The 23,681-nt window shown below is 41.6% G+C and overlaps 1 protein-coding gene across 3 annotated transcripts in view; it reads right to left on the bottom strand.

Annotated features, from left to right (window-relative positions):
- NPAS2 (neuronal PAS domain protein 2) overlaps window positions 1–23,681 on the bottom strand; it is a 100,165-nt gene that overhangs the window by 74,735 nt on the left and 1,749 nt on the right. For 2 of the 3 annotated variants that reach the window (XM_053384189.1, XM_053384191.1), the window contains exon 2: window positions 8,082–8,150. The exons of the other annotated variant lie outside the window; for it this stretch is intronic. The gene's annotated coding sequence lies outside the window, so the exon portion shown is untranslated. The remainder of the gene's footprint in view (window positions 1–8,081; window positions 8,151–23,681) is intronic. 3 annotated transcript variants of the gene reach the window in all.

Raw genomic sequence — 23,681 nt, 5'->3', positions numbered from 1 at the left:
CCGGAAAAGAGGAGACTGAGAGGAGATATGATAGCCATCTTCAAATATCTAAAAGGCTGCCACATGGAGGATACAGCAAGTTTGTTTTCTCCTTTTCTGGAGGATAGGGCTCAAACCAATGACTTCAAGTTACAAGAAAGGAGATTCTGACTTAACATCAGGAAGTACTTCTGACAGTTGCAGTCTTAAAGTGCTACATATGGTTCTTTCTAACTGAGCTGTTGATCTGGGATGAGGAATAAATAGTCAAAGACTTGGAGAACATATAGCTAGAACTGCAAATGGACTTCATATTCCTGGAAGCAGGATGGTGAATTTTGTAACGGGTGGGAGCAAGGGGAATTAAAATCACGGAGTTGAAAAGGTACAGTGTTGACCCCTGTCCTCCCTTTTCAATATAGAAAACCCAATACCTGGAAATCAGGTGTTCTTATTGAAAAATTTATACTTCTTGCTTTTTAGTTTGTATAGCAAAGTTTACTGAAATAATAGCAAAAAGTGACACTACTCAATGGAACATGCTAACGACCATTTGCCTTTGATTAAGTATTGTTTATTGTACTTGTGGTATAGTGCCCATTCCTCTTAAAATGGGGTCTGAAATTTTAAGAATTCTCTTTCATTGACTTTTGGGATCTATTGTGGTAATTGCTTTTTTAAAGAGCTGACGTGTAAAGGTAGATATGGTTCTGTTCAGAGGATCAGAAGCCATCAGAGCTATTAGTTTCAGTTGCTGCCGTTACCTCTACTTGCTCTTTGCTTTATGCTAAAAAAAAGGATCGGTGGGTGGGACAAGGTTGCAAAGGCTTCCATCAATATATGCGTGGGACTCCTTAAACTGTCAGGTTCCATCGCGTACGCTAGGGAGATCATCGTCAAACAATTGTAGATATAATTTTTTTGCCTGAAAGAGCACACCATGATGCCATTTAACTGGAACCCGAAGCTATTGATATCCCGCTGTGGGATCATGTACACCAAGGCCATGCTATTGTCCTCCCGAGGCAAATGTTACATGCGACTTGTTAACCTTAGCATGGTAAAAAACCAACTCCACTGCTGCTTGACCTACTTTATCATAATGCAGAACCCATTCAGTTGTTATAACATACTCCATCTAAAAAAAACCAAAAAAAACTTGCTGGCATGACACCATGATTACATGAATACCAAGCCACTAGACTCAGATTTTATTTATCCAAGAAAGGGTCACATTGTTCAAAATAGGTCTAGTGTTTTGATGACATGTGCACTTGAATAGACCAAGAAAGCCCAGTTCAAATTTATTTTTCTTAAAGCCAATAATCTTTTGGGAAAACATGTTGCATATAGGGATGTCAGACACACTGGCTGTTTATTGAGAGTTGCTTCCCCAGTAATTTGACCAAAGTATTTATTGGGCAGGGAAAATATTGTATGGAAAGGCCTTTAATAAGAATAGTGCTTTGGGTATAGATGTCTTCGTCCAATGTCTATATTATAGGGTCTATAATACTTTCTCCCCGGTACAACTTAGTTTTATGGTTTCTATGGAAACAACCACAACTTGCTTCATACGCAGGTGCAGCATATACGTTTGTATTACATATGCATCAACCTTAAAATAAAAATTGAAAATGTGCCCACTCTCTTGGTATCAACAAGCTGGCTGATCCAGGAATCATCAACAGCAATTCTAGTATGACAAGAATAGGCAGCTAGTATAATCAAACATGCAGTTATTTATTAGGGTAAGAGCTATAGCTCAGCAGAACAGCATCCAGGAGGTAAGAATCATAGTAATAGTTAGATCATCGCTTTCTGAATGACTGATTTTAAAAAAACAACCTGTTATTTATTTCTGCACACATTAACTGCTGTTTTTCATGATGCTGTTTTATGTTTTATATCTTAGCAAGTTATGCTTTTTGTTACTGATTTATGTTTTTTTTATTTGGTTGTATTTATTTAACAGGTTTTGTAAACTGCTTAATCAAAAACAACAATAACACCTAAGTAGCTAATTTGGCTGTTTTATTGTTGTAAAATGCCTCAAAACATTGTGAGATACATTTTATTTTATTTAACAGGATTTATATACTGCTGGTTTAATCACCGAAACCTCAAAGAGGTTTTTTGAGTATTTTACTCTTGCAAGATTCCTTGAGATCTTTTTTTAAAATAAATAAATAATTGTGGAGTGTATGTTTTTAAAACTAATGTAAGTACATTACATTACATTATGCGGGTGGCTCAGTGGTTTAGACCACAGCTTCCGATTGGAAGGCTGGTGGTCCGAATCCCCGCGACAGGGGGAGCTCCCGTTGTTCAGTCCCTGTTCCTGCCCACCTAGCAGTTTGAAAGTACGTCAAAGTGCAAGTAGATAAATAGGTGCCGCTCCAACGGGAAGGTAAATGGCATCTCTGTGCGCTGCTTTGGTTCGCCAGAAGCGGCTTAGTCATGCTGGCACATGACCCGGAAACGGTACGCCGGCTCCCTCGGCCAGTAAAGTGAGATGAGCGCTGCAACTGCAGAGTCGTCCGCGACTGGACCTAACAGTCAGGGGTCCCTTTACCTTTTTAAGTGCATTTTACGCAGTACTTCTCATGTGAGCTTTCCTATTATGAATTCCAGAAGGAAGGAAGTACCGGACTACAGCTTTTCCATCCATAGCAGAACTCAAATGTGTTTCCATCCATGAAAATGAAGAGAACATATTCTGACCTGCTGATTTAATTCCAACAGACTGTATCAGCTTAGCTCACTTGGTACAACTGCTGTGATGTAGAACTGCAAAGAATGGGGGGGGGAGGCATTTCTTTTAAGGCATTCAGTAGTTCTTTGCTAGGGCACAGAGCATTTACTGCCTTTTATGACTGGATTAAATCATTATTGCAGCTAGGTTTTAGCTTGAGTGTTACAGGCAGTGACTCATGCCTGCTGAGCATGTAATCTAGAGGCTATTGCAGAGGCAAAGGAGAGTAGTAGCAACAACTAAACTACAGGACTCTGATCAGGTCTGATCGCCAGATTTCCTTTTTTACTTTCTTTCTGTGACACGGTTGCTCTATATAAGAAGAGTCTGGGTTTGATATCCCGCTTTATCACTACCCGAAGGTGTCTCAAAATGGCTAACATTCTCCTTTCCCTTCCTCCCCCACAACAAACACTCTGTGAGGTGAGTGGGGCTGAGAGACTTCAGAGAAGTGTGACTAGGCTAAGGTCACCCAGCAGCTACATGTGGAGGAGCAGAGACGTGAACCCAGTCCCCTAGATTACGAGTCTATCGCTCTTAACCACTACACCACACAGTCTGGGAGGCGTGGATCAGCGCAGAATTTGAAAAGATCAGATGCTTCAAGTTTTCCTAAGAAATAAGAGCCCTGCTGCATGAGTACAATGGTCCATCTAATTCAGCACCCTCTTCTCACAGTAGCCAACTGAACGCTTCTAGGAAGCCTTCGAACAGGACATAAGTGCACCTGTCCACTTGCAACTGGTACTGAGAGGCATGCTGCCTCTGGCAGTGAAGGTAGAACATAGCAATCCCTACCTTAGTTCTGTACCAGATCTCTCCATTAAGTCCGTAAGGCAACGTCGGCCAAACCAAGCCACGCTCACCTGCCCCACACCTGATGTTGCGCATCAAGCGTGGGACTGACTGGTAGAGACGTAGCTGCGCTTTGCAACCGCTGACAATCAGCTCTAGAATCTGCACCGTAAAGCATCTGCAGAATTCGCTCTGCAACATAAAATATGGTCTGCAAGATTCTGCCCTATGGCAACACTAGTGGCAGGTTGACCCTAATGCATGTGATTTGATTGTGCACATTGAAGTGTTGTGTTGTGGTACTTTCATGTTTCTCTATGCCGGAAAGTTTATGTTGTTATAATCCTTCAGAAATATTTGCAAGAGCTACAAGAATTTCCGAGCGGAGATTTCTCGCGGCGAGTTTGAGTCATGTTTAATCCACATCATTCTGTGTTTCTGCGGTGAAGAACTAAGTTTAGCTCGTCACTATGCTTTCCCACAGAATGTTTCTGAACACAGTAATAGTAACATTAAACTTGATGCCCGAAGGACCAATTGTAGAGGAGGGTCACATTTGCCTTCATTTCAATTAACCCACTTGTCAGATGCAATGCTATACATACTCAACAGACTGCCCCAAAGTATTTCTTATGCTCTTTTAGTGGGGTGGACTAAAATCATACTATGCTATTTGCTCCACACATGTAACGTTGGAAGCAATCAGCCTTGGTTTAAATTAACTTGAGAACAAAAGCACTTGGGAGCACATTCCTGTGCATGTACATTAATGAGTTCAGTGCAGCTTTGCATCCAGTTCAGCTTACCCCCTACAGGAAGTGTTTAGGAGCACAGTCTTAATTCATATAATTTGTTCATGTGCACTGTGGCTTCAGAAGGGATCTTCCTAGTTTAAGGGGATTGCAAATTCACAGAATATAACTGAGCAGATGCCACAGTCCCACAGCATTGCTTATTTTAACCCACGAATACTTGTATTCGACTCTATTTTATTTATTGTAACACATGCCGACTTCTTTTCATATAAAAGCAAATTCCGCATTAAAACAGAAGGAACCCACAGACTACTGTTTTCCGCAGCCTGCTTCCTTGCCAATTTTACGCAAAGCATGCCCACGGTATGCACAGATTATAGAAATTAGCTTCTCGTGGTCCAGTAGTGCATGGAACTGAGCTAATTGTCTCCCTCTTCATGAATTACAGTAAATAGGATATGCTGAATAAGGAGATGTCCATGAATATTATGAATATAATGTTACAGATCTGGGATAATTGAGTTTGGGGGTGCAAGGGCATGTATAACTGCTAGAGTTAGTGAATGTTAGAAATGAATAAACTGTAGAATTCAGATAATATTTGGAGTATTGAAGAAGGGAAGATGCCAGGCCAGAAGTTGCAAATAATGGCAAAAGTTGCTGGAAGCAAGTCATTAACCTATCAATAAAAAACATCACCAGGGCAAGAGATTCTCTTCCAGTGGACCAAACGGGGAGTTCCCATGGTTACCATTGGCAGCGGCAGGGAAGGCTTAGGATTTCAGCAGGAAATCCATAGGAAAACAGTGGAGGGGGCAGGCTGTTTTCCTGCCCTACAAGGCTTGGGTTTTTCCGGTAAGGATCTTTGGGAAGCAGAAGAGTAGAGCCAGAACTCCAAGCAGAACCCTCTTATAGCAAGGAACAGAGCTGGGATACAGGAAGCCGTGGACTCCAATGCTGCACTACTGAATCGGAGCAAATGTCAAATCTGCAGAAAACCCAATGGATCGTTTCAGCAGTAAAGAGCAGGTTTCCCTAGGAGAAAGTGGTGGGACAAGTGGAAACGTGGACAAGCTTCTAAGTGGGAGATGTGTAGCCTCACACTTCCTTCTGAGGGTTACCTGTTGGGTAAGAATGGGATACCTTGCATGTTCTACCTGCCATGAGGATTGGGAACCCAGGAAAACGAGGACGGAGCCTATAATGTTTTAGATACCATTTTTATTTCACAAACCCAACCCAGACATGTAATTTTGTTATCCATGAGTGTTTCAAAAAGTTTTACTGAGTTTTACTGATAATCATTTTATGTATACGGGTTTTTTCCCAGTTCTGTTGATTTTATCTGTGTCATATTGATAGTTCTATTAGCCAGTCTTCCGATTCAGCAGCCCATAAAGCTTTCTAAACAAATACATACATGTTGTTTACCGCTCTGGGACGCAGGTGGTGCTGTGGGTTAAAACACAGAGTCTAGGGCTTGCCAATCAGAAGGTCAGCGTTTCGAATCCCCACGACGGGGTGAGCTCCCATTGCTCGGTCCCTGCTCCTGCCAACCTAGCAGTTCGAAAGCACGAAGCGCAAGTAGATAAATAGGTACCGCTCTGGCGGGAAGGTAAACGGCGTTTCCGTGTGCTGCTCTGGTTCGCCAGAAGCGGCTTAGTCATGCTGGCCACATGACCTGGAAGCTGTACGCCAGCTCCCTCGGCCAATAAAGCAAGATGAGCGCCGCAACCCCAGAGTCTTCGGCGACTGGACCTAATGGTCAGGGGTCCCTTTACCCTTTACCTTTACCGCTCTGATTGGCAGCAGCTCACCAACACAACATCCTGAACAAAATAATCTACTCCTGTTTGCTAACAGAAGTCAAAAGCCCTGCTCTTATTAATTCTGAAAGGGCTCCATTCTCTCTATAGCTCACCCCAAGTGATGCCAATTGGAATCAAAGGGATTTTCACACTGAGATATATTAAATGAAAGGAAACTTTAGATGAGAAGCAATTTATTTTGCCAGCAGCTTAGAAGTATTCCCTGGGCTATTACGGAAGATATATTTGTCATAAAGAAGAAATATCACTAGCATTCTCCTCTGCTTGATCCTGAAAAGAAGATTAATGTTGTTTTTAATGCTTATATCCTCTGACGTGAATGTGCACGCTGCAGATTGCTTCCTTTGCTTTGGAAGAAGAGTGCCTTAATACATGGTACAGGTAGCAATAAATGGCAGGCCTAGACATTAGCAGGGGCATTGATTCCTGCTCTTTTTCCAGATGTCTAAATACTTAGAACTGGCTTTGCAGAGTCTCGTCTATGTGCTTGGAAATTTCTCTGTGGCTCTCAGTTTGAAAGGTGTCCCCAGTGTAAATGCATCTCTTTTAATACTGTACTCGGTTCAGGGAATTTATTTCCACCCTATTGTCTCCGTGCCTTCTGGAGACACAGCCTAGAGGCAAGTTCCCTTGCAGCGCTGCCTTACTTTGTTGTACTGTGTGATGCACGTAGTCATCTTTGACAATTTTAACTCTGCACAGATTAAAGCGTTTCCAAGCCAGCTGCAAGGAAAGCTAGTTCTATAGAAAGGGAACCGAGCTGAGAAAATTCTAGCTTGGGCTTTGCTGCAAAATTTGCAGGCTAATTAAAAATAGTTCTGTGCTGCCTTTCAAGCACAGCGACAAGACGGTGCACAACAACATAAGCACAACAACCTTATAATTCAGAATAAAACTGCAGCTGCTAGATCAACAGTTAAAAACAAGCCAACTGGTAAAAACAGCCAGCAGAGGCCTCAGAAAATAAATGCATTTTCAGAAAGCACTGAGAATGCCTCAGTTTAGTCACAATTCAGAGGGTATGGGTTTAAGATCACAACTTCCCACCAAGCCAGTCAGATAAATAAAGCAAATGGGTTCTATTCTAAGAAACTTCTACATGGAATGGTCATTGGCTTGCTTTAATATTCTTGTTCAGTTTTGGTTCTAATTTTATGTATTTGCATGCTGGGAGCCTGGAGTGAAGGGTAGTCTATGAAGCTGGATCTAGACACATCAAAGAAGCGTTTCAGTTAAACGCATTGTAAAAGTTGCATGAGAAATCGGGTTGGCAAAACGGAACTCCACAGCGCCACCTAGTGTCACAGTGTTTTAATGCATGTACAACGCATATAAACTTCTTTTTCTTTGCCAATGTAGCTGGGTCCTACAGCTCCCATCATCCCTGATCATTGACTATGCTATCTAGGGCTTATGGGAGCTGGAGTCCAGCAATATCTGGAGGAGGGCACCACAGTGGCTACTCCTCCTGCTCTAGCTGTATATGACTTTTAATGAGCCCTCTTTTTCAAATGATGAGGTACAGTTACAGTTGCCATAGAAAGGATGGTTTATTAATAATCATGATGTCTTTTGAACAACAGGCATGGGTGTTACTTTTATTCTTGGATATGTGAGTCAGAACTATTGTATGCACATGAAATACTAGGTTGGCTTTCTGTAATTAGGAGATTAGGCACCTATGAAAGGTGCAGGCATGTATTCTGAAGACTCAGGAAAGCTCCATTTCTGTGCAGATTTTTGTCAGTTATTCCTGTGTTGCTCATTAATTCTCCCTCCCCCTTAAATAGCAACACATTTAAATGTAATGAGGAAACATGTTTTCTTGCAAGCATCTAGTGAGGACCTTCACATGCTTTAAAACAACAACCCTTGCGCACGAAATAATGGAAGCATGTTGTGTATATTTCAAATGTCTTCTGAGGTGATTATTTCTCCTTAGAAACGTTGGGGGGGATTAAAACTTACTGTTTCAAAGGAATCAGGAAAATCACCTTCTCTCTTCCCAATACATTTGTTCCTATTCTTTCCTTGTCTCTGGAATGGAAGAAAGAGGTCAAAATGTAAGAAAGGAGAACTGGGTGAGGAGTATCCCTATTCTTATCCATAATCACCGCATAGAAGATCTTCATGGGAAGAGGAGCTCAAGAGCAAAATGTAATAGGGTGGATGAACTGCAATAAAGGGGGAGAAGGGAAGGGTTAAAATGAGAGAGAGGGAGCTAAGCTGGTCAGTGCCCAGATGGGAGACTTCCTGGACCCCTATGTTACCCTGAAGTCAGCTTAAAAAAGGAAGGATATAAATGTATCAAATAAATAAAACAGTTATTCATTTGAGAGCCAGTGGGATGTAGTCATGGTTGGGGTGTTGGACTAGGGTTCAAATCTCCACCCGGCCATGAAGCTCACTGGGTGTCCCTCAGCCTAACCCACCTCGCAGGGTTGTTGTGGGAGTCAAATGTACATCACCTTGAGTTCCTTGGAGGAAAAGGTGGGACAGCAACGCAATCAATTCAATCCAAAATTAATAAGAAACTGGCAATTTCCCTAGCATCTAACAAAAATGGTAACAGCAGCCTCCATTAGCTATTGCAAACTGAAGTTTCGTTGTTAGCACTCCAGTGCTTTCGTAATATTAAACCTTAAAAAAAAAGCCAACCAGATTCTTTTATTTGGCTCACTTAAAATATGCTGTTTGATGTTTTCATAGGCACCATCTTAAGGCATTACTTCAGCTTTTTCTCTAGAGCTGCCCTTTCTGAAGTCATTATTACTCATTAGGTATATTGTGCAGGAAGCAGAAGTAGGTCAAGGATGAAAAGCTCCATCTTAGCGAGACGCACACAAGTATTGTACGAAGCTATTTTCAACTTTTCATGGGATTAAAATGTTTTTTTTAAAAAAATGTTTCTGTAGGATGAAAGCTGTCACTGCCGACTTAAAAATCAATGCCCCACATGGCAAAACCTTCATTTCAGATTTCTAGCCTTTCATATGTTAAACATATTGTTTTATAATTCTAATCCAAAAAAACGATTCCATGCCGTGCATTCCATCAGGCTCTATGTACACTAAACCAAGTGTCCCTAAATAGAAGTGAGGGATATTAACAGGTCTGCCTGTATCCCTGTTTACACGAGCTCATAACCCCTCAGAATTTGCGGGGCATTTTTAATCAGGAAATAATTGCACACCACAGCTCTTGTAGTGTGCCTATACACAGCTACTTGAATTAGCATTAAATATAATATTTATTGTTTGCTTGTTTGTTCGCAGTGCCAAAATGGTTGTCAGCAAGTAAAATGGCTTTGCCACTTCAAGCACGAAATGAAATGTTATGCAATAACAAGAGAGCCAGCTAAGGCAAGCTTATACACAGGTAACTCATAGAACCATAAAGTTGGAAGGGACCCGAGGGTCATCTAGTCCAACCCCCTGCAATGCAGGAAGCCTGCCCACAACCATCCCTGGATGGGCTTGAATCCTTTGGAGGGCAGTCTCCTTTAATGTCTGATAGTGATGTGCCTATAAGCATCCAACAGAAAGGCCATGATGAGGTGGCTGAAGATTGGTACAGTGGTACCTCAGGTTACATACGCTTCAGGTTACAGACTCTGCTAACCCAGAAATAGTATCTCAGGTTAAGAACTTTGCTTCAGGATGAGAACAGAAATCGTGCTCCGGTGGTGTGGCAGCAGCAGGAGGCCCCATTAGCTAAAGTGGTGCTTCAGGTTTAGAACAGCTTGAGGTTAAGAACGGACCTCCAGAACGAATTAAGTACTTAACCCGAGGTACCACTGTACACCTTTGTAGGTTACCCTCGAGTCCTGCAATCATGTGCGTTGCAACAAGCAACAACCTGGATTCCTTAGAACCCTCCTCATATGGTTCAAAAACAACAAACATGGCTAAGATGCAAAATAATAGGCAAGAAGAAGCAAGGAAGGCAAGCTAGCGAAGTTTGGAGAGGTCCACTGCCATGGGCATCTATTGAGGTTTAGCAGATTTGAGAGAAGCATCAAGCAGCCTCCTGGAAAACAACTCAATAGGCTGAACAAAATGGTTTCTCAGAGGCACCCCATACAAAAGAGGATTGCATGGAGGATAAAGCCAGAAGGAAGAGACATTGAACGACAGTAGGAACAGGTACTGAGTCATGACAAGTAGAACAATGCAGGTCTGGTTGAGCAGTCTGATGGATTTACTGAGGCAGCTGAACGAGGTGGTTTATTCCCAGTAAATTCAAATGACAAGTTGATTAAGACGACTTTGTACATGCCAGGTCTAATGAATGACTAAATAGAGGCATATGCTTGTATTAACACTAGCAAATGGTAAGGTAAAGGTAAAGGGACCCCTGACCATTAGGTCCAGTCATGGACAACTCTGGGGTTGCGGCGCTCATCTCGCTTTATTGGCCAAGGGAGCTGGCATACAGCTTCCGGGTCATGTGGCCAGCATGACTAAGCCACTTCTGGCAAACCAGAGCAGCGCACGGAAACGCCGTTTACCTTCCCGCCAGAGCGGTACCTATTTATCTACTTGCACTTTGACATGCTTTTGAACTGCTAGGTTGGCAAGAGCAGGGACCGAGCAATGGGAGCTCACCCCGTCGCGGGGATTCGAACGGCCGACCTTCTGATTGGCAAGTCCTAGGCTCTGTGGTTTAACCCACAGCGCCACTCGCGTCCTAGGAAATGGTAAGGTAAAGGTAAAGGTACCCCTGCCCGTACGGGCCAGTCTTGACAGACTCTAGGGTTGTGCGCTCATCTCAGCGCTGTCCGCAGACACTTCCGGGTCACGTGGCCAGCATGACAAAGCTGCTCCGGCGAACCGGCACCAGAACAGCGCACGGAAACGCCGTTTACCTTCCCGCTATAAAGCGGTATCTATTTATCTACTTGCACTTAAGGGTGCTTTCGAACTGCTAGGTGGGCAGGAGCTGGGACCAAATGACGGGAGCTCACCCCGCCGCGGGGATTCGAACCGCCGACCATGCGATCGGCATGTCCTAGGCGCTGAGGTTTTACCCACAGCGCCACCCGCGTCCCTCTAGCAAATGGTAGAGGCCCATAATTAGGCATTAACGTACACCCAGAGCCTGTACTCCTCTGAATCCAATGGGGGGTTCTGAGTGTGAACCAGTGCTTACTTCCCCTGTTGTATTTGCAAGAACACCTGCTCATTCCAGACCCAGCAAAGCTAAAGGTGTTCGGTGGTTTGGGATCATGTTCTGAGTGTTAGCAAGTGAGCCTCTGCATTGAGTTCTGTATGACTGGGCCTGTACACAGTGCTAATGGTGGTGGATGTGGGGAGAATTAATGTGTGAACCTAGAACTATAGTTAGCCTAAGCTATAATTTACAGGGTGGGAAAACTAGAATCAAAAAACATTAGAAGTTGGCTTGCTTACCCTAAGTCGGTGAATGAATGATCTGTCTAGAGCTATTATATTAGTGTAATTATAAACAATTAAGTATTGTTGACATAGACTAGTGAATGCTGAAAGTCCCTTCTCTAGTGTTCATGAAGAATCGCCAAGAAAATAACTATTAAATGATGATAATCTCCTATTTCTGTCATCCACTGTAATTGTATAAATAGATAGTGTTGGTTTGTTGGCTTGTATTTGCTAGAATACTCCATGCCAAGCTAGAAATAATTAGATACGTTTATTAAGAAAATGAACTATGTTAATAATAACTAAGGGAATCTTTATAACTGTATTATTTTAAAGAGAAGCACCAGAAGTAGAGGCTTAATTTCTCTACCGTCTCTTCATAGCAACACTACAATAAATGTTCTAGGTATGCCCACAACACATTGCTAGCTATGGACTTGAATTTGCCCTGGCTTTTGCATGGTTTTGCATCGAGATAGGAGACATTGTAGAACCTTGAAAAATGGGCAAAGCACAATGACACTGATTTGGGCCTAATTATTGCACCGAGTCACAAGATCCACCCTTTTAAGAGTTTTAGGATGCAAGCAAAGTTGCAAAATCCAGTTCTTGAGTAAGAATATTGTCAAGGTTTAATCTGAACCAACAAAAACTTACTTGCTACTTATCTTTTTTTTTTTTTGTATCTCCCTGCTTTTGTATGTCACAAAAATTAAATAAAACGTTGGGAAAAGAAAAACCGGAACTAGCTACTAGCCTCTGACATTTGTTTCGTTTAACAGACGTGCTCAATCAAACACTTGAAAGTAAGTATGCATAGGACTGCAGCCAATATCACATGAAGCAATGGTAAAGGAACTGTTTTCTGAGCAGATGAAAACTATTTTTCCCTTAGCATTGAACAAGTAACCATAACTTATAGCAAATCTGGAATTATGGAAGATACTACCATGGCATCTGCTGACCACTTGTGATTTAAGACATTAAACGCTTTGGGTAGGCTTGAATCAGCTAGATTAATCAGGGCAGTCAGTTTCAGTATAAACAACAGGCCACATGTATACTAAAACCAAATGTACACCAAGAACATAAAAATAGGTACATTGCCAATGTAAAACAACAAAACAAAACAAAAACGAAATCCTCCAAATTCTCCTGGAGAAAGGCATGATAGGTACCCATATATGTGTGAGTCCATGCTGTGAAAATAGGAACTGCATCCATTAAATAAGAAAAAAATGGAGGTAATTATGCTCTTGAAAGGCAAGAGGGCCCAGGAACTTCTGTAACATTTTGGCAGTGAAATCCCCCCCCTTTTTTTTAATTAAATGCTTTCTGCTGCTATGGTAACCACAGTAGCATGAAATCAATTCGGAAGTAAGTTTTCCCTCATGACTGTTAAGTAAAGATATTTCAGCCCCTAAAATATTCTACTCAGGAATTGGTTTTTTTTATCTTTTATTACTTACACTTTGAGATAAAAATGCCATGGAATTTCAAAGCGCATGCTGTATTTTAAGAGCGCTCTGAATATCTATCTTCCTTCCCACCCTCTGCCCAATACAGCAGGTCAGGAATGTTCTTTCACTTCAGGTTTATGTTAGTGACCTACTGACCTACTTTTCGGGAGCTGACCGCTACTAGTCAGTTTCCCTGAAAAATTGAGATTTCATTTCATCCATGGATTGGTTACATTTAGATTTAGTGACAGAAAGCATTAGGAGAATGGCATTTTGTTGGAGGGGAGAATCAACTGTAGCGGTTGGTGCTCTGAGTATATTCCTATTTAATTGTCAAAGTGTTGTCCATCGCAACTCTCAGCTTTTATGTTACTGCAGTCTGGGTAAGATTGCTTTCCATCAGCCTGAAGTGAGAAATATGATGGAGATGGAAGCCTTGCTTCACTGTCAGAGACATGCTGGGAGTAAGGGGAAAGCAGACATAATGGATCAGTGAGGGAGAGCAATCTTCCCCTTGTCTTAAATCATCCATGCTACAGAGCTGTTGAAAGTTTTGGCTAGAGAAGGGGGCAGGCAGGAGTTTGAGAACGGCCTACGGAACAAACAATGTTTTCAAAGTGCTGTAAATGTCACAGCTGCAGAATATATTTATACATCCATAGCAATGGGAGCTGACTGAAGACTTAATTCTTCTCCCTCAAAGTTACGTTGCAGGAGATCTTTAGAAATCAGAGTTCACCTACATAAGAAGCAGAGCGAGCCAATCACATGAAAAACCAAGTATTTAAAGAGCCAGAATATGTACAAAAGTACAGCTGACAACATCTGCAAAAGTCATTCTTCCTTTCTGAATTTCTACATAAAGACTGACAATTAATTAAATGCCTTCTGAAAGCACTTTCTGGTTGCAAGTAAGTGGCTGTCCATAACTAAAATGTAGCATGTGTCTTGGGGTGTGTGGTTGTCCCAATCCTGACAACTGTTGCAGTGATAACACAAGATAGGAATGTGATTTGTTTTTGTTTTTTAACAAAACTTCGAGGTCATCTGTTGTTTATATTGAAAATATACAGAAAAGCAAAAATGAATTAAATCCTATGTGTTTTATTTCTCCCATTAGTTTTAATTCTTTTTCAGTTGCTTTGCAATGGAGGCACAATTCTGCATGTGATATATAATCTGAAATACAGGCAGTATAGGCAGGTCACAAGGAAGGGGAAGAGAGGCTCGGCAGTGAAATGGACAGACTGAAAATATTTATTTAATTTAGATAGCTGTTGGGCTGTGTCTGTACAGCTTTTAAAGTTGCTTATATAACAGGGACTCCCAATCTCATCTTCCCCAATACAGTGGTACCTCGGGTTACATACGCTTTAGGTTACATACGCTTCAGGTTACAGATCCGCTAACCCAGAAATAGTGCTTCAGGTTAAGAACTTTGCTTCAGGATGAGAACAGAAATCGGGCGGCGGCAGCGGGAGGCCCCATTAGCTAAAGTGGTGCTTCAGGTTAAGAACAGTTTCAGGTTAAGTACGGACCTCCGGAACAAATTAAGTACTTAACCCAAGGTACCACTGTACTTAGCTAGTCCATGTTGGAAAATCTCATGCCAATTCAATGGAAAACACCAAAAATACAAAGGAATCAGTGTAGCTGCTGCTAACTCTTAAAAGGGTATAGCAAGAATCCTCCATGCTATATCACAAGTAGACTACAGATCTTCCCTGCACAACACAGAAAGATCAGGGAGTTGCTGTGTGGGGAGGGCATGCATGAAGGCACTGGGTGTGGAGCTTGTGCATGAACACCTAAAACTGCATGACATTTATATTACGCAGAGGTGCCTCTCAAATCCGAGACAATGGCAGTTACCTGAGTTGACAGATAAGGCAGAGGTAAAACAAAGGTCAAGCAATCATAGCAAGACACACTCTTGTCCCTCAGGTAGGTAGGCAGGCTGGGGTCTGGGTGAAACAAAGGTTAAGGAATGACAGGAATATACACTTTTGCCTCTTGGGGGTGGAAAGCAGCAAGTCAAGTTGAGGGTCTAGGTCAAACAAAGGTCAGAGATGTATAATTGGAAAGTTTCTAACTCCTATTGAACCTGTTTCCTTCATGCCTCCTCTGAAGAAAACCATATGTACATGGGCCATGCCAGGAGAAAGCGTTTGTCTTCTCCTTCAAGCACAGCACAGTCTGGCCTCCATCTCCCTTGAACCAAGTTGGAGGAAGGTCCATGCCTCTTCTGCCACCCACCCCCTTGTGTAGCCCAGTTTCCCCAGCACAGCTAGCCTTTCTCTCTGTGTGTGTTTATGCAGAAGAAAAATAGAGCAATATATTGCCCAGGCCCATCCAAATGAGGATCAAACTGGTCCCAGTGGCATATTTCCGCCCAAAGCAAATAGCAAATTCAGAATCAGGACCTTCCTTAGGACCACAGGAAAGGAGAGGAAAGCAATATCCTCTCTCCACTTGCTACCATCCCTGTAGCCACTTGTTAAATATGAAGATGCATTTGTATCTAGTCGTGGCCTTGATGAGCACTTTGCAGGTAGCATCTTAAATGTGCTGTTATGAGATTGGGAGGGACTCAAGATCCCCCAAAATCTCTGGATTCAGTAAAGCATTAGAATTTAAGGAAACCCCCAAATCCTTGGATCTAGCAATAAATAGCACAGGCCAGCTTCCTCAGGAGATAATCACTTGATAATGGCTGAGTTGTTGATCTAACAAAAGGTAGGTGGATGGGACACTGGGAGATGCAGTGCCAAACAGCCAAATGATGGGTGAAGCTCTACCCCAGACCCTGGTTTTCAGTTAGCAAGACAAAAGGCCAGTGTTAGTTTTTTAGGGGGACAGTTGGCAGTGCTAGCAAAACTGTGACAGGCTGGAAAAAGGAGAGAGAGAACATGGCTAGTTTTGTTTTGGATCTAAGGCCATTGGGTCTATGGGAGAAGCAAGAGACTCTCTTGGAGTATAATGCTGGGGAAATCTCCACTGTAGACACAGTTTGTATATATGTGTAAATAAATCATATATCAAAAAGACACTACAGTCTCCGCTGTGCCTCATTTCCATAAGGAAACACAAATCCTAGGTAAGCACCTGTAACCCCTGGAATTTCGCACTGCTGTGGAGATTGGGGTGGTGGCATGTAACAATACCCTCTCTTCCAAATCAATCATCAGACCAAAGTAAATGCAAACCACTCAATCCTGGGCATAAAACCAAGGGGGATAGTTGAATTTAAGGCTCATTATAGTTCTCAGATATCTGTAGTATCTGTAGTATTCCCAGCACAGAAAGAATCTGTTTTGTAGTTTTGTTTCTTCTAACAAGGAAACAACTGTGACTGGCTTCTCAATGGCATTTGAAATAAATTAAGCTACATGTCAAGGAGAGAGAACTCCCACTGAAATAAACACGCACCTAGATAATGTGTTCATTCCTTAGTGCGCAAATTGCTTACCCTCAGAGCCCACTGAAAGAAAGATATAAAGCAATCCTGTTTCTACAGTGATGGTGAAATATACTCAGAGTCGCAAAGTGATTTCATGCTCTTTATTCAGCTCATAGTGGTGAGGAGGAATGAATGAATGTCCCCTCAAAGCATCTGCTTTATATACATTATTTACACAATGGGCTGCACATGTTTGGCTAATTACGGAATTCTACTGTAAGCCAATCAGGTTGTGATTCACTTCTATCTGGAGCATGATTGGGTGGTTCCTGCCAACCAATCATACTGCTGCATTGTTCTAGGACCAATCAGACTGCTGCATTCTGAATCCTATTGTTCTAGGACCAATCAGACTGCTGCCTTTTGGATCCTATTGTTCTAGGACCAATCAGACTGCTGCAGTTTGGATCCTATTCAACTCAGTACATAACAGATGGCAAAGAGTGAGATTGCATTTTCAGTGCTCATGTTTCCTCTCCTTTCCCCAATTAGTTGTTTTTCTTACAATGTTATCCATGTCTTACAATCTGACTCGTAGGTCTGGAGGTTTATGATGTCCCTTGCTAGCAGTCTTCTGTGGCACCTTCAAAGCTAACCAATGCAGCTACAGTCCTGTACCAGCTTATCAGGGAACAAAGCCCGTGAAGCTTACTTCTGAGTAATTTATGGTTATTGTCGCATGAAACCCATACTAAAAATTGGCTGCCACCTCACCCCATGATCTAGTAGCCCTAGTGGGCACCAACTGGCCTCAAAAGCTGGGAGTGGCCTGGGCCTGCTCATGTAACTCTAAAAAATAATTGAGTTTTTGCTGAAGGAAAAAAACAAAGGCAAAATCAAACTGGTTTTATAATTATGGGAAATTAGTTTCAAAAGTTTTTTTATTTTTCAGCCACTTCTCTGGATGCTTTGTTAATCACAACAAAGGGAGGGTTGGGAGAATCCCCAGAGCAGATTAGGTGGGGTGCACAGGAAAGGAGACAGAGCAGACGTCCTGTTGCACTCATGCAATGACTTCATTGAATACAACCTGCTTCTGTGCACTGCCCTGAGAGTTCCAGCATAGCAGTATAGCTCAGTCAGGACAGCATGAGACTCTTAACCCCACGGTCATGGGTTCAAGCCCCTTTGAGGTGGAAAAATCCTGCACTGTAAGGTTTTGGACAAGATGGCCCTCGTGGCCCCTGCTATGATATATAAACATAGTAAAGTCAGTACAAGAAGATTATAAAGAAACTTTCTAAAAGTTTATGAGGCATATGAAAACTGAGACACCATCTGCCTGTCTAGTGAAATATGTCAGTGCAGATAATATGAGGTGTAAATTAGTTTACTGTTCCTTGGATACTAAAAAAGAAGGAAGTCAGAACATAGTCAATTATAGTTTAGTGCAACATTACAACAAAGTGGCCATAAAAGAACATTTACAGAGCTATGCATGACTGCATGCACCTGAGAATTCAGACTGAAGCATCCGTGTTGAAAGAACTCAGAAAATGGAAGGTAGAACCAAGACATTCCTTCTCTGCTTCTTTCATATGATCATGAGATCAGGTTATTTCATTACCTCAGCAATGACGTGGGTGGTGTTTTGGCACAGCTGTTTTCTAGTCCGCTCTGGTACCATATGTAATTGGAATACCACGGAGGGGACGGACGGACAAAAAAAGTATTGTGGCACCTTAAAGGCTAACAAATATACTAGGGCCTAAGGCTTTGTGGGCAAAGTTCCACTTCACCAGATGCATGTTTTTGCTGTGGTGGTGGTGGTCAAACATGACTGCTACACTGGGAATTGTTACATGTGAGAGGAGCTTATGAAGCAACTGCTTCCTATGCCAGCAATGCCCTTTCCCCGGGGTTGACAAGATGAGTATAGGAAGTAACCACTGGGTTTCCCCATTGCATAAAATATCAGAGTGATGTGGGCAGTTGCCATTTAATATAAGAAGTTGCTATAGGTAGCTGGCATGTACACAGTCTTGAGTTCTATGCAAAAAAGGCTGGGTATAAATTCAATAATCAATAAACAAAGTACGTCCTCAATGGTAGTGCAGCATCAATCTTTTGACAACTTCTGTGCCCAACACTCACATAGCTTTCAGGCAGGTAAGAATGTCAGGTGAGCACAAGCCAATATGGCCATGCTTCATGGTTTGCAGAAGAGCACCATGCAAAAGCTTCCAGGTTTACTGGAATTACATGCATCGCGCCTGCTAACTAGCTGCGTAGCTAGTCATCTCTTTCTTCAGACTTGTGCTCCAAACTGGACAGTTTGAGCAGCAGTGCATCCATGCCTCCATCAGCACATTTAAGCCCCCTCTTCTGATGTAATGCACACAAGCAACCGGAGCTTCTCCTGTGTTGCATTTCCAGCTGCTCCTATCACTATAAACCCCTCATTGTTCTTGGAGGCACTGGGAGAAGGGACTGGGGCAATTCTAATGGCCCGGCTCTCTCTGGGATTGACTCATCCACCTCTGCACCTTCCTGCAACTCTTTCCCCACCTCCTCCTCTCATGTCGCTGACTGCTAAGACTCTTCCTCTTCCCCTGCCTCAAACGTTGCTTGGCACCCTGCCTGCCCCACTGCCTCCTCTGCCTACCCTTCGGTCTCCTGCCTGTCCCTCACACTGTGGATCGTGGACCATCAGTGGTCCATGAGCTTAATTCAAGTGCTCCATGGCACATCTTTAAAAATACAAACTCATATACAGCACCTTGCATCGCACATTACAGGCAGAAGCATCCTTGTGGTCCGCCCAGACCCTCATCAATTTTAGAGCGGTCTGTGAGGCAAGAGGTTTGGGAACCACTGCTTTAGAGGTTAAGTAAGCAAACTGCAACATTTATCCGTTAGCATAACTGACAGGATTCATTTTGTGAACTGTTCTGTTCAGCTGCCTGCATTCCAGAGCATTAGCTAACCCATTCGACAGCTTCTTCATTTCATACAGGTACCATTCTTCAAGCAAAGTTTCTTCTTCTTCTTCTTCTTCTTCTTCTTCTTCTTCTTCTTCTTCACTTTTTGTTCAGTGTGTGTGTGAATGTCTGTTAAATTACTTCTCTTGGAATGCACGATGTTCAAAGGAGAAATAAATTCTTAACAACATATTGAGTAAATCCTTCTGACATAGTTTCCACATTTCTGCTGAAGACAAGAACAGATTTCTACAAAGTAGGTCAGGAACTCCAGGGAGACATTGTCGCTGCCTTTGATTTTTCTACCTTGAAGTTCAAAGAGCATGAGTAAGTTCATTGAAAAAGGAAGTGCAGAGTTATTTGAAGGCTAGGCTACCGTGTCACATACTGAAGATTTCAATGGCATTTTAGTAATGAAGCATACAGTGTGGGGATTGCTATATAATTTTGATCCTGGAGCTATTAAAGCCTGGGCATCCTTTTTATCATTAGCACTTAATGTTTGCTATTGAGGTTAGTGCTTGCATACAACCTATACTAAGCTATCAGCATCCTTATCTCGAAACGTCACACTGAAGATGTCTTTTATGCAAGTAGGTTATGGTGCTGTACACATTACATCTAAGCAGGGAATGAGACAAGGGCCACCTCTCATGTAGGTTACATTTCACCACATTCCTGCAAGCATATGTTCCTTAAACTGCTATACTCCAGGGGTTCTTAAGCTCCCACCAGCCTTTTATAGATGGTTTCTAATTCTTCTGAGAGGACTTGGAAGCAGCCCTCGCAGGCATAGCTGAGAAAGACAGGCTTGGAGCAGCTTAGACACCCTGTCTCTTGTGCCTGATCAGCCTATGCATGTATCATACACGTTGTTTAGTTGTTTAGTCGTGTCCGACTCTTATGAAGATGGTTGAAACATATTTATTTATAATAAAAAAACACACCTGTCCTTCCACAAAGTAATCGAAAGTGGCATAAATGGCTGACCCTCCACAATAACTTTCTTCACAATAACTTTACGAACCTTGCAAAGTAAGTTGGCTGACAGAGAATTACTTATTGAAGTCAACCTCGTTACTGTCCAAATGAGAATCTGTATCCACATTTCCACACTCTTAAGTCCAGCGCTTTAGACACTTAACCACATTTGCCGTAGAATCAAAATAGCATTGCCAGAAGTTTTTGTTTTTAAGTTTATCTATCAGTGTAAATGCTGACTAAGAAAATATAAAGGGAAGCTCTGCAATACACTGTAAGGAGCACAATATAGTAAGTCCACATTGTCAAGACCTGAATGAGCAATTCCCCTGGTGAACAGCATATGTATCTCAGAGTGCCTTTTCACCAAAGATGGGCCGTTTAATTCCTAGGATCTATAATTTAAATGCAGCAAATGCACTTGATAAGAATATATATAGTTTGGACCCTGCCCCACATCAACAAAAGCACACAGGGCACAAATTATTATTATAATGGTTTATTTATTAAATTTTAGTATCCCACCCTTCCTCCGAAAGGGGCCCATGGTGGCAAACAAATCTATAATAATAGTTTTATCTTTTTTGTAAGCCACTTTGATGTTTTTCTACAATCACGTGGCATATAAATTTCATTAAATTAAATGATAAATAAAATAATGAAACATTTTCAAGCATTCTAAAAACAGCACAAATTGCATAAGAAAGGCGGCTTAAGAGCACTTTTTAAATGTCATATCTGAAAACCATCTTTGCTATTCAAGCCAGTTCCACGATCATGACTTCCCTCAACTAACCCTTGAAACTGAAACATTTGAGATCAACTCATAATTATGTATGATCTGTAATCCCCCAGTAAGTTCTCAAGGACCAAAAAACTTTGACAGTTAAAGGGCTTAGGTTTGAAGGATACATGTACCCTAAACATTATCCTGTTATATAGCATGACCTTTGATTTCCAGTGCCACTCAGATCCTGCTTTCTGACCTATATTCCAAGCCAAGCTAGATGTGATGTGTGAGATTTGTGATTAGGATTGCCTATGGCTTTTGTTTTGCTAATTAGGAGTCCACTGGGGCTGAGCTGGGTGTTCTGGAACAAGTGCTTAAGCCTGTCCTCCATTGCCCTTCCCAGATGTACCGGTAAATCCTGAAGCTGCTATTAGCTGGGTGCTGGTAGTACAGCTTCTATGACTGCGTCTCCTCGCTCCACCAAAGCTAGTAACAGCTTCAGGGCCTAGGAAAGGGTAACACTTGAACTGGGATCCTTTTGGCTCTTAGCTGTTGCTTAGCTACTATATTATGCCTATGATGCTGAAGCCCTGATCATTTCAAAGTACCTTGCTGCTGCAACTGTCTGAAATGTTGCCGCAATATTCCCCCCATTAATTTGCCATTCAAATAGTGAGACGCAAGCTGTCTACCTTGCAAATCCAGTAACATATCTAGTTTGCTGACACTGCAAGGGTCAATATCATCACAATTATCAGGGTTCTCTAAAGCCCCAACAACTACAACTGTACACCATGAAGGAGACAAAATTGTTCCCACTCCACCATCTTCTTCACTGAAGAAGCAACAACTGGAAAACCAGACACACAGCTTAAGATAACTCATATTGCACAGATGTAAACATCCAGTAATAACAGTGGGCTCTGTGGACAACAGTGACATCTTCTGGGTATAACTAAACTCTGCTGTGTTTGTGTGTTGAATGAGACACTGAGCCACATACGTACAATGTTCATAGCAATGCTCATGCAAGATAGGAGAAAATTTTAATGTGTCTTTTCACAAATACACACAATTTTAAGGAAAAGCTGCCTGGGCATTTTCCCATTATGAAACGGAAACTGGTTTTAAGTTGTTAAAATGTAAACAGCATTTAAATGAGACCAGCAAGTAACTTCGCACTTGCTCATTAATAAGGACATAGATAACATGATTTATATATTGCTGTTTTATTGTTTTATACTGATTTATTGGGGAGGGCTGTATGTTTCTATTTTGTATACTTCTCTTTAATACAAAGTTATAAGGTGGTATATAAATGTTTTAAAATAAATAAATGGTTAGCAACTTGGGAGCTCCAGATACACCCCCAAAAGTTAGATTAATTTCTTGGGCACCTGGCTGCTGAGATTTAATTTTTTAAAATAATAATTAAAAAAACTAAAACAAAGAAAGAGGAACCCAGTTTATGTTTTAAAATCCATATCCTTCCCCAGCCACACAAGAAGGTGTAACTACAATTTTTAGGCAGCACCATGAGGGGAGGCTAGATGAAGGCAGAAACTAGAATCTGAACGGTGCTGTCGGTGATGGGCAACCATTTGAGCTCTGCTTCAGACAGCAAAATGTCTTGAGCCTGCTCTGTCAATGACTGCTTTTTATCCTTGTGATTTTTTGAAATAAAAAACCTGACACAATTAGCATTTAAATTATGCTTTTATAAAAAATATAGGCACATGTCCTTTTAAATGTGTTTGTAGAAGGGGGGTATTGGTTTGTTTTGTTCTTGTTTTTCTTATGTATTTTGTGTTTTTGTATTTTTATGCTGTGAACTTTGGATGAAGGGCAGTATACAGATTTAAATAATAACAGTAATAATAATAATACAACCAGCATTCTTCAACTGACTGATTTATAAAATGTATATATCACTTGATATAAAAAAAATCTCTAAGGGGAAACACAGGTGTATAAGGACTACATATATTTTAAAAACAAACCAGCCAGAAGATGGCATACTTACACTGCAAGAGGCATTGTTGTGGTAATGTTTTGTTTTGTTTTAAAGATATTCATTATTTCATAAAATTTATATACCTCTTGACTGGATAAAATCTCAAAGCAGTTTACAAAAATGGCATCTGCAAAGCAACTCTAATTAAGTAGCTATGTTCACATAGATTGAAGACACATGGTAACAAACTGAAATTCTAGAAAGCTCTCACAATTCATTTTGGGTACTGGAATTAAAACTTTAGCCTTCGTGTTGTTGTTGTGTGGAAAATACTAATAAAATTTATATTTAAAAAAACCCACCACTTTAGCCTTCCCTTATGTGGGCACCAAACACTTGGCCCAGGGCTGGCCTAATACATTTTACAGCCTGAGGTATTAAGCCTTGAGGTGAAGAAAGGAATGCCATTTTCTATTCCACCTCAGGCTTTAAAATGTCCTCTTCCTCCTCTGGCTTTGCATTTGGGAAGCCTGTGAACTCAGGTTTTGAAACATGCCATTTGCTGAGGTAATTTGTGGTTCCACCTTTACAAAATTGCCCTGCCTGAACAAATGAAGGAAAATAGAAATGGACAGAATCCTCTTCCATGAATATAAAGTATTC

Source organism: Podarcis raffonei, chromosome 4 (genome assembly GCF_027172205.1).
Source record: "Podarcis raffonei isolate rPodRaf1 chromosome 4, rPodRaf1.pri, whole genome shotgun sequence".
NCBI lineage: Eukaryota > Metazoa > Chordata > Lepidosauria > Squamata > Lacertidae > Podarcis > Podarcis raffonei.
Note: the sequence above shows the minus strand (reverse complement) of the source record. Positions and strands in the feature narration are given on the sequence as shown.